We start from the raw sequence: 15,195 nt of genomic DNA, 5'->3' as shown, positions 1-15,195 counted from the left end.
AATTATTTACTCATATTAGAAAAAATTACAGATTTACTTTTAACTTTAATTCCAGAAATACATCAGATATTCTGTACCTCTCTTCCAACCTCATAAAAAGAAAACATTACAAATGCAAAAAAGGCCGGGATTATGTAAATTCAACAAATATTTGTTCTGTATGCAAAAAGAAGCCAGCCCTGGTGGTGTAATGGTTAAGATCCAGCACTCGCACCGCCAAGGCCAGGGTTTGTTTCCCGGTCAGGGAACCACATCACCCCTGGCGGCTGCATGTTGCTGTGATGCTGAAAGCTATGCCACTGGTACCAGCAGAGTCACCCATGGTGGACAGGTGTCAGTGGAGTTTCCAGACTAAGACAGACTAGGAAGAAGGACCTGGCCACCCACTTCTGAAAAAATTGGCCATGAAAATCCTATGAACAGCAGTGGAGCACTGTCTCATTACACCCTGGAAAGTGAGAGGACGGCGCAAAAAACTAGGCAGGGTTCCACTCTACTGTACACAGGGTCGCTAGGAGTCGGAATTGACTGGAGGGCACTAACAACAATGTAGAAACAACACAAAGATGAGAAAATAGGTAGTAAAATCCATCAAGGCAGGGACCACTATATTCCTAACAACCTCTGTAGTGCATAGCATTCAAATATTTACTGAATTTAAATCAAAGAATATATTAATGGCACAGACCTTGATTTGAAAGATCTTAAAATCTAGCAGAAGAGGGTCTTGAATGAAATCCTTACTGAATTATCAAGAAGTAAGTATATCCTTTATTTGGGAGATAATGAGGTTCTTGAGTTGAAGACTTAGAGGTATGCCTCAAAAGAATTAATTTGGCAACAGTGAAGAACGGATTTGCAAGGGAAGATACCATCAATCGCTTAGAAAACTCTTCAAGGTGAAAGAGTTAACCTTGGCTGGTAGCAATGAGATCTGAAAGGCGGATGGATGTTAAAGATATTTCAGCGACAGATATTCCAGTCAATCTGGAACTCTGAGCACAGTAAAATCCCCCTTGTCACATGAAACCCATAGTTAGTCCATCAAACGAAAAAGTCAGTAATCATAAAAATTATATTTATATATCCTTAAAGAGTTTAACTGAAACACATAATGCATATTCATTCACAAATCTTTTCATATAAGGTTAATGCCATATATGTGTTATGGGCCTTCTACTGAGTTTGAGTCCTCTTTCTTGCATAAGCCATGCCCACAATGATCCATCACCTATGATCTCCTCTGTGGTTTCTATAAATGGAGAGAGAACTTAAAAACACTTCTGAAAGAATATGAATACAGAATCCATTAGACCACTGGCCTGTCCACCATGAGATAAAAAGCTGTGCCAGAATATAAATTAATACATTGCTTCCTTCAAGGAGAAAGTCTTACTATGAAAAATGTCAGCTGAACCAAACAGTGTCCTTAGTGATGTAGTTAATTTACATTCCTCTGTGAGCTCATTTCCCTGAGAACCACGAATAGTCTAAAGACCAGTTAGCTGGTCCATGGACTTTGACAGGCACTGCTTTAGACTTTGACAATCTCCCCTTCTGTCTTTTATAGTTACCCAGCCTTCATCCAATTTGACACCACATTTGTTAATAACTCACTTATTTTGAGATGTCCCAAAGCATTCAACTTAATTTTCAAAGAAAGAACTTTTTTCTTATACTCTCATTAATTTACATGTTCACTAACGTTTTATAGTTATTATAACAAGCATAACTGTTAAAAACAGGTTTGTGAATAAACACAACCAACTTTTGGTAAGTACCCAACTCAAAAGGTAAGCACAGAGGTGTGCACGTCTACTCTGGAGCAGCCTACTTGGCCATGAACATTCAGCTGGCCCTTAGGATCAGTAAGTACATTTGACAGAGGGAAGAGAGTGCATTAGGTTAAAGTTATAAGTCAGTTCAGAGGTAGTTGGTCGAGGGTGCTTCTGCTGTTATTTTCCCACATTATCACAATGGTGGCCTAAGTGATACAGCAGAAAGAGCCTGAGTCAATAGCTAAGCCACTCACCAGATGGCTGTATAATTTGGGCAAATCACTTCACCTTCTTCATCTTCAGTTTTCTCTTCAGCAAAATGGGATTCAGTAAGTAGTATGTGCAAGTATTGAGTCAAGATCTGGATTTGTAACAGCAACTACTATTTCCTGAGTGCCTGAATGTGCACAATAATATGTGAAATACTTTACACTGAATGGGGCATTTGGTTGCCACAAAAACTCGGGCAAACAGGGGTCATTTCCCTGCTCCTATTACAGATGAGGACACTGAAGTGAAGTGAGGTTACATATATCTGGTGAGTAGTAGGGTACAATGTGAATCCAGGACTAACTCTAAAGACCATATACTTTCAAGTACGCCACACTGCTTCTAGCTTTCAAAATATTCTCATTTGCAGTTTGCAAATTCTCATTTGCAATATTTGTACAACTAAATGCACAAATAGTTGATTTGTACAAAGTTAGATATCTAGGAGAGAGTAGTAGAGCAGACTTAAATTCTTTACCAAAAAGATCTGACCAAACTAAAAGAAAATAAGGGAGCAAAAAAGAAAAAAAAGAGTACTTAAAGAACACATCATTCCTAATATAACAAAAACACTGTTAAGTTCATCATAATTGCAATTAAATGTCAAAATGGCACCAAGTATAAGTGCCTCACAGATTTCTTCCCACTTGGCTCCCTCCCAATTTCTGTCACTATTTCTTATAGGGCAAAGTGCTGACCCACATTAACATCAAAAGTACCTTTTCATCCCTCAACTGCCTATCAGTACTAATATCTGATAGTAGTGCAAGCAACATTTAAAAAATTAGCTAAATTACACTTCTCCAAAGAAGATATACAGATGGCCAATAGGCACATGAAAAGATGTTCAACATCACTAATCATCAGGGAAATGCAAATCAAAACTACACTAAGATATCACCTCATGCCCGTTAGAATGGCTATAATCACCAAGACAAAAAACAACAAATGTTGGAGAGGAGGTGGAGAAACAGGAACCCTCATACACAGCTGGTGGGAATGCAAACTGGTGCAGCCTCTATGGAAAATGGTATGGGGATTCCTCAAAGAATTAAAAATAGAGATGCCCTATGACCCAGGCATCCCACTACTGGGAATCTATCCAACGAACCTGAAATCAACAATCCAAAGAGGCTTAAGCACCCCTATGTTCATTGCAGCATTATTCACCATAGCCAAGAAGTGGAAGCAACCTAAGTGTCCCTCGACTGACGACTGGATCAAGAAGATGTGGTATATATATACAATGGAATACTACTCAGCCATAAAAAAAGACAAAATCGTCCCATTTGCAACAACATGGATGGGCCTGGAGGGTATTATGTTAAGTGAAGTAAGCCAGAAAGAGAAAGACAAACACTGTATGATCTCACTCATATGTGGAATATAAACCAACACATGGACAAAGAAAACTGTACTGTGGTTACCAGGGGCAATGGGGGTGGGGAGTGGGCACAAGGGGTGAAGGGAGACATATATATGGTGATGGACAAACAAAAATGTGCAACCCAAAATTTCACAATGTTAAAAACTATTAAAACATCAATAAAAAAATATTAAAGGTCAAAAAAAATTAGCTAAATTAATAATAGATGGCCTTTTTATCCACCAACTCATCTATAAAAGTTATCACAGTTGATACTATGAAGACCATAGCATGATTATAACAAAATATTTACATTTTAAAATAGCCCTTTGAGAAGTTTATAGCAATAGAGGCCTACCTCAACAAACAAGAAAAATCAAATAAACAATCTAACAGTGTACCTAAAGGAACTGGAAAAAGAACAAAGCCCAAAATCAGTAGAAGGAGGGAAATAATAAAAATCAGAGCAGAAATAAATGAAATAGAGACTTAAAAAACAAGAGAAGAAAATCAACGAAAGCAAGAGCTGGTTCTTTGAAAAGATAAACAAAATTGACAAACTGTTAGCCAGACTCACCAAGAAAAAAAGAAAGAAGGCTCAAATAAATAAAATCAGAAATGAAAGAGGAGAAATTACAATGGACACCTCAGAAATACAAAAGATTATAAGAGAGTACTACAAAAAGCTATATGCCAACAAATTGGATAATCTAGAAGAAATGGATAAATCCTTAGAATCATACAACCTTCCAAAACTGAGTCAAGAAGAAACAGAGAATTTGAATAGACTGATCACCAGTGAAGAGATTGAAACAGTAATCAAAAACTTTCCCAAAAATAAAAGTCCAGGACCAGACGGCTTCCCTCGTGAATTCTACCAAACATTCAAAGAAGACTTAATACCTCTCCTTCTCAAACTCTTCCAAAAAACTGAAGAGGAGGGGAAGCTTCCTAACTCATTCTACAAAGCCAACATTACCCTGATACCAAAACCAGACAAGGACAACACATAAAAAGAAAATTACAGGCCAAGATCACTGATGAACATCAATGCAAAAATCCTCAACAAAATACTACCAAATTGAATACAATAATACATTAAAAAATCATACACCACGATCAAGTGGGATTTATTCCAGGGATGCAGGGATGGTTCAACATCTGCAAATCAATCAATGTGAGACACCACATTAGCAAAATGAAGAATAGGGGCCGGCCCCGTGGCTTAGCAGTTAAGTGCGCACACTCTGCTATGGCCCGGGTTCGGATCCCGGGCGCGCACTGACGCACCGCTCATCTGGCCATGCTGAGGCAGCGTCCCACATACGGCAACTAGAAGGATGTGCAACTATGACATACACCTATCTACTGGGGCTTTGGGGAGAAAAAAGAGGAGGACTGGCAACAGATGTTAGCTCAGGGCCAGTTTTCCTCAGCAAAAAGAGGAGGATTGGCATGGATGTTAGCTCAGGGCTGATTTTCCTCACCAAAAAAAAAAAAAAGAATACAATCCCATTTACAATTGCAACAAAAAGAATAAAATACCTAGGAATAAACTTAACCAAATAGGTGAAAGATCTATACACTGAAAAGTATAAAACATTGTTGAAAGAAATTGAAGACACAAAGAAATGGAAAGATATTCCGTGCTCTTGGATTGGAAGAATTAACATAGTTAAAATGTCCATACTTCCTAAAGTAATCTATAGATTCAATGCAATCCCTATCAAAGTTCCAACAACATTTTTCACAGAAATAGAACAAAGAATCCTAAAATTTATATGGAACAACAAAAGACCCCGAATAGCCAAAGCAATCCTGAGAAAAAAGAACAAAGCTGGAGGTATCACACTCCCTGATTTCAAAATGTACTACAAAGCTACAGTAACCAAAACAGCATAGCACTTGCACAAAAACAGACACACAGATCAACGGAACAGAATCAAGAGTCCAGAAATAAACCCACACATCTATGGACAGCTAATCTTCGACAAAGGAGCCAAGAACATGCAATGGAGAAAGGAAAGTATCTTCTACAAATGGTGCTGGGAAAACTGGACAGCCACATGCCAAAAAAATGAAAGTAGACCATTATCCTACACCATACACAAAAATTAACTCAAAATGGATTAAAGACTTGAATGTAAGACCTGAAACCATGAAACTTCTAGAAGAAAACATAGCCAGTATGCTTTTTGACATCGGTCTTAGCAACATATTTTCAAGTAGCATGTCTGACCAGGCAAGGGAAACAACAGAAAAAATAAACAAATGGGACTACATCAAACTAAAAATCTTCTGCACAGCAAAGGAAACCACCAACAAAATGACAAGACAACCTAACAAGTGGGAGAAGATATTTGTACACCATATACCTGATAAGTAGTTAACATCCAAAATATATAAAGAACTCATACATCTCAACAACAAAAAAACCTAACAACACAATTAAAAAATGGGCAAAAGACCTGAACAGACATTTCTCCAAAGAAGATATATAGATGGTCAACAGGCACATGAAAAGATGCACAACATCATTAACTATCAGGGAAATGCAAATCAAAACTACAATGAGATATCACCTCACTCCCGTAATAATGGCTATAATTAACAAGACGGGAGGGGCCCGCCTGGTGGCGGAGTGGTTAAGTGCACACGCTCTGCTTCAGTGGCCCCAGGGTTCACAGGTTTGGATCCCAGGATCGGATCCACACACCATTTATCAAGTCATGCTGTGGCGGCGTCCCATACAAAGTAGAGGAAGATGGGCATGGATGTTAGCCCAGGGCCAATCTTCCTCAGCAAAAACAGAAGGATTGGCAACAGATAGCTCAGGGCTAATCTTCCTCACCAAAAAAAAAAAAAAACAAAAAAAACAAGACAGGAAACAACAAGTGTTGGAGAGGATGTGGACAGAGGGAACTCTCACACACTCTTGGTGGGAGTGCAAACTGGTGCAGCCACTATGGAAAACAGTATGGCGATTCCTCAAAAAATTAAGGATAGAACTACTATACGATCCAGCTATTCCACTGCTGGGTGTTTATCCAAAGAACATGAAAACACGCATCCATAAAGATACATGCACCCCTGTGTTCACTGCAGCATTAATCACAATAGCCAAGACTTGGAAGCAACCTAAGTGCCCATCAGGGGACGAATGGATAAAGAAGATGTGGTATATATAACAATGGAATACTACTCAGCCATAAGAAATGATGAAATCCAGCCATTTGTGACAACATGGATGGACATTCACGGTATTATGCTAAGCAACATAAGTCAGAGGTAGGTCAAATACTGTATGATCTCACTTATAAGTAGAAGATAAAAACAACAACAAACAAACACATAAAGACAGAGATTAGATTGGTGGCTACCAGAGCGGAAGGGGGGAGGGAGGTTGGTGAAAGGGGTGATTACGCACATGTGTGTGGTGATGGATGGTAATTAGTCTTTGGGTGGTGAACATGATGTAATCTATGCAGAAATAGAAGTATAATGATGTACACCTGAAATTTATATAATGTTATAAACCAATGTTACTGCAATAAAAAAAATACTCATTGATAGCAAAATAAAATAAAAATAAAAAAATAAAATAGCTCTTTGACTTGATGACAGGTAAAAACGAAAGATTTCCTTGCCACGCACTCCTTGGATTTTGTGAACTGAAGTATATATTTGCTGTGGCACAAGGATGAAAATCGTAATACCATAAGGATGGTGGCAAACCACTGCTAAATTCCTGTCTGATCCTTTATGTTTGGCATGTGCTGAGACACCCAACTGCCTATGAGCCATAAAAAGTAATAATCCAGATAACCATGATTTTGTCTTTTACTGACCTGAACCAAATCCAGTAAGTGTTTGTCTTCTGTGTGGCTTTATGGTAATGGAGGGGAAAAAAGTAATGAATCAGTCCTCTCTAGACACAAATATAATCAAACAAAATTGCCTGGGTTCTCTGAACACATAATGAACCAATCACAAATGAACTTGATTCTGCTGCAAGACCCATCAGATTTTATAAATTATATATTTATATTAGATAGAACAGTGCAAGTCAGATAAGGAAAGGTAGTAAAGACAACGCAAGCAACAGAGAGGAGAAAAATGAGAAGCACTCTGCTTCTCAGCTGCCCGTAATTAGAAATAGTTAATCACTACAAATGTTAATTAAACCAGTTAACCATTAAAGAAACTCTGGCTTGCCCTACAACTAGACGTAAAAAAAGAAAAAAGCCACTAAAAGACTGTTCTATAATTTAACTCCAGCCAAAAGCAAAGTAAGGCATGCTAGTGAGTCAAATGGGGATCAGTGGAGACCAGGGAAGGCTAGAATTACTTCTTAGTGTTACTCCAGTCCTCTTAGGAGGCAGTTCAGAGCAGTCCTTCCTAACTCCCAATCTCCTATGAGGGAGTTGGGGGGTGGGCTGACAAATTTAAAAGGACAAACTGGGTCAGGGGCCTCCAAAAGACCATGCTGCACCTATCCAGCAATTCTAAACTCCTGGAGAGCACAGAACTGGGTATTCCTTCTTTCTGCTTATCAGAGAAATATCTCCCCAAAGAAAGGCACATATTAAGTAGAAATGAACCAACCAGCCTCAAGTTTAAAGCTCCTCTAGTCCACTCTCCACGACAGCCAAAGTAACCTTCCAAAGTACAATTCTCGACCATATCACTCATACTTAAAACGTTTGTTTGTTTGTTTTTGATCACCTACAAGATAAATAAAAGCCAAGATCATTAGTATGGAACTCAGTGTTTTTAACAATCTAGTAGTCCTTGCCTATCTTTCCAGCCTTACCTTGCTCTCAAATTCTTCCTATTTCACACTTTTTCCATCATAAAAAGAGTTAAAACACAATACATCAGAGGAAGCAAAATGAATATTAGTGAATACTTCCCAAATGAAAAGAACTATGGGAGACACTGTGGATAATACTAGTGAGAGTAGAGTTAAAATCTTTTTCCCTTCTTCATTTAACCTTCAGTTAAACTCTCTTAGCTCTGTTCCCCTGACAATCTAATAGAGGTAGCTATGTCAACTATGTTACTAGGTTAACATTGCTTATAGTAAAAATGATTAGTAAATTTGTATCCGGACTCAGAGGAACTATAAATGAAGTATATACACCTCATAGGAAGCCACAGTTTTAACTTCCCTGAGTGCGACGGCTCTTGTAATTGGCTCATCTCTTGCAGGGACCCTGGCACCTAAGTCTACAGAGTTGTATAACAGATACTGTCTCCTGTGGGACATGAGATTTTTTTACGCCAAGGCAGCTCCTGCACCTGCCTGATGTGAGCTTTACCTCCTTGCCCCTGAGCTTTCACTTGGAGCGATCTCCCAGATGGCTATACGAACTGGTTACATGGACTGCTGTGAGGATCACAGGCCCTGATAAGAACATTTGATGCTGCCTTGCTGGCAAACTGTAGTTCCTGTCTGATATCCTTCTGAGTAAACAAGCCTACAGTAGTTTTGTGAATCTGAAGGTTTAGTTGAACCTAAGAAGACCTGTTCATTGGCACAGCAGCAAGAGTATAATAAGGTCTTAGAATGACATTCCAGATGTTCTACTATTTGCACCCAAACCCCTTCCCCATTTCGTCTGCTCTTTTAGCCTCACATACATCCCTGACAAATCCCACTTACTCTCTTACACAGCTTTTACTCACCTTCCTCTGTTGTTATTCTTTTTCTGGGGATCCCCTCTTTCAGGTAACATATACTACCTCTCCCAGGTCCATTCGTTCAGCCATCTGCTGAGGTGAAGCTGTGGATATTTTTCAACCAGAAAGAAAGGACATACTGCATAGGTAAAGAACGCAAGGGAACTTTGCTAAAAGAAACTAACTATACACAGCTTACTGAAAAAGAATGGAAATTTATTGAGAATAAAAATAGGTTAAGTTGGTGGAGAGATATGGCAACAGCATATTAAAGTGTAAAATGTCCAGTGTTCAGACCAATTTGGATAGTAGAAAAGAGCAGAGCGAGGTGGTATATTAAATGCTCCCTTGTTCCTGCATTATAAGCCTTGGAGAGAAGCCAGGGAGCCCTGTATCAGCATCAAAAGCAGGTGTTGCAAGGGTTAGACAATTTAGTAATCTGTACCTCGGGAGAGGGAGAAGGGATGGACGAAAGGATTACAATGGAGATGGCGTTTGCCAGTGTTCAGGGAGGGGATATTGTTGCTACAAGTCAGTTCCAGTTCTACCTTCCTATCCTGATTATCCTAATCAGCCTGTCCCACTAGAATTTGCAAGCTGATGGTAATTGTGTAGTGGAACTTTCAACAGCATCACAGGTTTCTTTAATCTCAAACTATTAGAACTGCTTCCTTCTCTATCACAAAGTTACCTTACCTTGTCATACTTCATGGCCAACCCTATTATTTCCAAACTCTGATAGTGGTTAACTTAAAAACTAACCAAGATGTGGTACTTAGAAAAAATTTAGTTCTTCTGGAATTGCTAAAGGCTCTAGTTAGTTTCCTTTAAGTATGTGAACTCTTAGGTTAAAATACGCATCTAACAGCAAAACAGAGAAAACCAGTCAACAGAGAAAAAGAGTATACGTGCAGGGAGAGACACTGGCAAGAAATCATATAGACCTGGAGAGGGAAAGCAGCCCCAGCTCCTAACTTTCTGTTATTGCTTCTGAGACTCAACTGCACTTCCGGCCCTTGGACTCTGTGACATAAAGCTATACCCCTCTTCTAACAAAATACTCTTTTTGTTTAAGCTAGTTTAAAGTAATTTGTCACCAAAAAATCCCTAAGACCAAAAAAGGTGGTTAGGGGCAAAGTATACCAGTATATCTATACATAATCAAGTTTTATCATACTAAAAGATTCTGTTAATGTTGTTTTAAAGAGAAAGGGAAAGAGAAAACTGTTATAGCTATTTTCTATTAGGGTTGTAAACTTCCCATTCATCTTTTATTCTCACAGGATCTAACACGGTGCCTTATCCACATAACATTTAATAAATGTTTATTGAATTGACCTGTAATTCAAAAAGAATGAAATGCATTTGGTCAAAATAGTATGTCTAATTGTGAAGTTTTCAAAAACATTTCACTTCTAATTAATAAAAGATGTTCTTTATAATTCTCACTAGCATAATTCTGTGATTAAACACACATATATATATACAAAAAAAATTTCTATTTTCTATTCTCTAAATAGAACATTTGAAAACATAATTTGGATTTGATTTATTCAGACTTTATGTTAACTCACAGGACTATAAAGCCTGCTTAGTGTAGTCATTAAGACTGTCCAGGGACTATTCCAGTTCTCCTCCTTCTGGGCACATGATAGAATTGCATTTCTCTACCTCCTTGAAGTTGGGTGTAGTCATGACTTGTTTGGCCAATGAAACGTCAGTGGAAGTTCCATGTGTCACTTCCAGGTAGAAGCCTTTAAGCACCAATGTGCAATTCATCACATCTTTTCCCTTGCCCTAACAATGGTGGAAGCACGTGTTGAGATGGAGCCTCTGACAACCTGGGGCTCCAAATGACTACCTGGAAGAGAGCTCCTCTGCTGACCCTAATTGTACAAGTGGTGTGATTTATGAAATAAACCTTTGTTGTCTTAAACCACTAAGATGTGAGAGTTTTTGGTATAGCATAATCTACTCTACTTGATATACTCAGCAAACCCCTCTGTCATAAATGGGGTGAAAACACTGAATAGTTCTGGCCCTCAATTTGTCTTCAGAATGGTAACATATGTATAGCAACGCATCATTATAGAACACTTTCTTATAGAAGTGTCTCTCACTATCCAAACTCTCAAATCCCAAACATAGGAACTGAATGGAGTCAGACAAATTTTTGGACCAATTCCTCATTCTGTCAACTCTCACTACTTACTATCTGAAACTCAGGGACCAAATACATTTGGCTAAGGTGATATTCCTTGCCCTCCAAACTCTTGCCATCTGCACTCAGGAATGGAAAAAATTTAGACAGTAAAGGATTCTTGATACATTATTTCATTTGTGCCCTTAAAGCTGTTTTTCTACTACCCAGTACCTATTAGACTTTCAAAATCTATTGAATGAATTGTGTGCTGTCATCATTTTAATTTTACAAATAAGGAAACAGAGTCATAGGGGTTCATAAACTTGCTGGAAACAACCCTGCACATTAGTGGCTCAACCCCAGATTTTCTGTCTTCAAATCCCCTGCTCTTTCCACTATGTACCATGCTTTCTAAGGTCTCTTACAGCCACAGAATTCCAGGATTTGATAGTAAATTAATAGTACCAACACTGTTTGTGATAAAAAGCACATGTTAATCACACAGTTACATCCAAGAACAATTAAAGGAATTGTTTAAAATTCTTTAAGGAATTCTACTTGTCTAAACCTAATCTAATTCATGACCCTGAGTACCCCGAAGCACAGGGCAAGAAGAATTCCTAGAGATCACTTGGTCCAATAGCCAACTTGCAAAGCAATGAAGAACCATGAAAGAATTCAGGGGGAAAGTAGCCTTTTTCTTTGATATACAGTGTGTATATAATTCTGACTTTTAGATTATCTTCACTTTGGTTCTTACCAAATTGGCTAAACTCAAACTCTTTGCTCTCCAATTCTTATCAAATCTGTTATAAGAAATACTCATGAAGAATTGCCTAAAGGATAAGAAATTCATCCATTTCTATAGGTTTAGTGGTTCTCAACTTGTGTTCTATATTCAAATAAATTTGGAAAAGGTCACAAAATATATCCCCCTTTAAAAGAGTAAACTTGAACATTAGCCAAAAAATTGAGTAAAAAACTATTGAGATTTATCCAGCTCAGCTATCTCAAACTTACTTGAGCTCAGAATCTTATTTCAAGAAATAAACTATTGATTTCTCATTCCTTAGAACATGGTTTGGGAAATACTGGTCTAAGTAATTCTAAATGGTTATGAATGGATCCAGTTAAGCCTTCAGAAAACTTATCTTTACAGAGTTTTATTATTGCCCTATATTGAAGAACACTGTTGTCCAAGATTCATTATTTTCTGCAGGGATATTTTAAAGATGTTGTCAACTGCATCACACAATCCTCCTTTTTATTAGGGTCCATGAGAAAATGTTCCTCTCACAGCTCATTACTAGAAAATGCCCTGCTTAGGCAGAAGAATTGGTTTGTTTTTATCTTGGAATTAGACACACACTGCAACTTACTTTGTTCCTCTCTCTCTCTCTCTTTTTTTTCCTGGCTGCTAGGAAGCCCAGAGCCAAAACCGTGACTCACCTCCAATACAGGATCTTATAGTATGCACTTGGTTTTATCTTTTCCCTTGACTTTGTGTTTTTTCCCCCTGCTCTGCCTCAATTTTCTCATTTAGTTTTGTTTTACCCTATTGTACTAAGGACATCAAGTTGTTTCAAATTATTTTTAGAACTATCTATCTATTAAGTCCTATCTTCTTACAATTTCATATTGATTTCTCCCCATCTGCCCCATTACCCAGAAATATCAGTGTATCACCTTCGTGTAAAAGTAGTCACATAGTTATGACAACATAGAATATATATTAGAGAAAGAATATATAAACAGAACACACATTCACAATAGTCAAATCTGCAAACGCTTAAAACCAGAAAAAACCATTGTTTTTTCACTGGTCTAATAACCAAAAAGACAAACTGTTTTCTAAACGGAAGGAGAATTACCATTTATTGGGTGCCAGTAACTACCAGGCACTTTACTTAATATACAAGTTTCATTTTTTAAAGAAAGAAGAGTATTTGCATATACATACTCTCTGGAAGGATGCACAAGAAACTGGTAATACTGGTTGGCTTGGGGGTGCAGGGGTGGGTGGGGAGAGAGACTCTGTATATCCCTTTCGTACCTTTTGAATTTTGTGACGTATCAACTATTCAAAAATATTTTAAGAAATCAAATGCAACGATAATAAAGACGGCAGTAATGCTTTACTCTCTGATACAGCAAACTTTCTTCGCCAGCTTTTGATCTCAGAGTCGGCACCGAAGTGCCCAAATGAAAAAGTTTCCACCAACATGCCGGTTTGTATTGAAAGCAAGTCCCTTTCTGATGCTCCGCACTCGGAGGGTGAGGCAATTATTTAAAACAAATACTTAGATTCTGACAGCCTGCGGGTAACAATGAAAAAAATATCCGAAATGGTTTCCAGTTTGTTTTATTAGTAGACCAGTGCGGGGAAGCAGCGAGGATTCCGGACAGCAGTCCGCGCCTCGGCCGGCCGGCCGCACTCCTCGCGTCCACAACTTCGCACAACTCGAGGGCGGCGCGGCGCGGAGGCCGGGCCGGGTTCGAGCCCCGGCGCGTGGGGGAGGGCCCCGCTGGCCCACCGCTCCGGGCGGAGGTGCCCGGGAGCCCCCTCCTGAGGGCCCCGCGGGACTCGGGCCGCCGCGGCCCGTCACGGGGGTCGCGGGGGCGGGCCTCTTCGCGCGGCCGGCCCGCCGCGCCCCCTCCCCGACGCCGAGGAGGAAGTCGCACTTACCGCGTCGGGCTCCCGAGGCGGCCGGGGGTCACGGCGGGGCGGGCTGGCCAGGCCTGAGCAGGAGGGAAGGCGGGGGGCGGGCGCCGGCGGGCCGAGGAGAGGGATGCTCGGCCCCTCGGACGCCCCCAACCCCTTCCCGGCAGCCTCACCCCCGGCGCCGGCCGGCCCTGAGCGCGCCACTCCGCCTCGGTCAGGCTGCACCAGGCCTGGGGCAACAAACTCCTCAGGCAGCCCCGGAGGGGGCGGGCGGGCGGGCGAATGGGTGGGGGTCGGGGACCAGCTCGTCAGTCAGTCCCGGCGCGGCGCGAGCGGCTGCCCGCCCCGCCCCCTCCTGCCAGGCCCCGCCCCCTTCTCGCCGGGCCGGGTGCCCCGGGAGACCGCCGCCTCAGCCCGGTTGGCAGTTTCTCTTCCCCCCCGGCGCGGGCGAGGCCGGGGGAAGAGGGAGCGAGGAAGAGGCGGAGAGGGGAGCTCGTGGGGGGAGGGGGACGTCAGGCTGGGCGGGGCTCTCGGGGAGGGGGCGGGGCTCTGGGGGAGGGGGCGGGGCGCGGCGGACCTGACAAAGATTCCGGTTGTTCCCCGCCCCTTGAAACTGGGATAAGGGGAATTCCTGGGGGTGGAAGTTTAGGAAGAGGTCCCTCTGCAGGGCTGGAAGGCGATCAGAGAGCGGGCCTGTGGTTTTGATTCCTTGGAGAAAGGACTATATTGTCCTAGAGCTTTGGGGGAACTCACCAAGAGTTGCCTCTCTGCTCCAGCCCCTGCAACTCTTCCCTTTGCAACAATCTGATAATTATTGTTCTCCAGGTAGTGGGGTTGTGCCCTAGCAGTTATGATCCTCAACACTGTGGCTGTAATCGTTGTTTTCCAATGGTGGAATAATAGGAATTCGACAAAAGTAGGTTCTTTATTCATTCCTCTTGCCAACGTATATTAAACTCCTAATATATGCTAAGTGCTGAGAATAACACGCGCCTATGCACCAAACACTAATCTAAGGCTCTTTACATATGTTAACACATAATCAATCTTGAGCAAAACGGCTAAGATCCCCCCATGGAGCTCATGGTGGATAAGGGAGGGAAAGGATTTCCTTAGCTTGTCTCAGAGTGACGTGTAAACGAAATATCCACCTGCTTTTGATTCTCAAAGTGATGCATATGCTCATTATTTGCGGATTCAGTGTTCACTACTCCCGTCTGTGAGGGTTGAATGTGCTCATTCCCCTAAAATGACATTTGCTCAGGAGATCTTCAGTATGTCTCCACAATGAAAA

General features: G+C 40.8%; 1 protein-coding gene across 4 annotated transcripts in view; it reads right to left on the bottom strand.

Annotated features, from left to right (window-relative positions):
• KLHL5 (kelch like family member 5) overlaps nucleotides 1–14,170 on the bottom strand; it is a 78,910-nt gene extending 64,740 nt beyond the window's left edge. The window contains exons 1-3 of one of the 4 annotated variants that reach the window (XM_058546902.1): nucleotides 13,926–13,980; nucleotides 9,103–9,200; nucleotides 8,020–8,139 (exon numbers count right to left, since the gene is read on the bottom strand). The gene's annotated coding sequence lies outside the window, so the exon portion shown is untranslated. Of the gene's footprint in view, nucleotides 1–8,019; nucleotides 8,315–9,102; nucleotides 9,201–13,925 lie in introns of those variants that run through there. The other 3 variants (XM_058546905.1, XM_058546903.1, XM_058546904.1) reach the window with 3 other exon arrangements.
• Between the last annotated feature and the right edge of the window lie 1,025 nt (nucleotides 14,171–15,195).

This window comes from Diceros bicornis, chromosome 8 (assembly GCF_020826845.1).
Source record: "Diceros bicornis minor isolate mBicDic1 chromosome 8, mDicBic1.mat.cur, whole genome shotgun sequence".
NCBI classification, from domain to species: Eukaryota; Metazoa; Chordata; class Mammalia; order Perissodactyla; family Rhinocerotidae; genus Diceros; species Diceros bicornis.
Note: the sequence above shows the minus strand (reverse complement) of the source record. Positions and strands in the feature narration are given on the sequence as shown.